This window comes from Tupaia chinensis, unplaced genomic scaffold (assembly GCF_000334495.1).
Source record: "Tupaia chinensis unplaced genomic scaffold, TupChi_1.0 Scaffold000014_1, whole genome shotgun sequence".
Classification (NCBI taxonomy): domain Eukaryota; kingdom Metazoa; phylum Chordata; class Mammalia; order Scandentia; family Tupaiidae; genus Tupaia; species Tupaia belangeri.
This window is the reverse complement of record NW_006159444.1, coordinates 4,997,107-4,997,425: the sequence shown is the minus strand read 5'-3', so window position 1 is coordinate 4,997,425 and position 319 is coordinate 4,997,107.

Sequence of the window (319 nt, the reverse complement as noted above, 5' to 3'; positions counted from 1 at the left end):
TAGAAGTACATGCCAAGGATGTCTCATTTTACTTGGCATGAATCCAAAGACACGTACACCAGTCAAGTAATATCAGGCAAGGTATGATTTGCTTTCAAACAGATGGTGACAGATTAATTTCCTAAGAGATTGACCTGCCCTGGAGGCATCAGGAGGACTTTGATAGTAGGGTGGATTAGAGTCAGGACCTTGGAAAATTGGTAGGAATAATTGAGGCAAGGAGAGGTATACCTGGGTGGATGGGAACTGCCCTTAAACAAGGGATCTGTAGCTTTGGACAAGCATAGTATGTTCAGGGGTTTGGGAGGGCCTGGAAAGA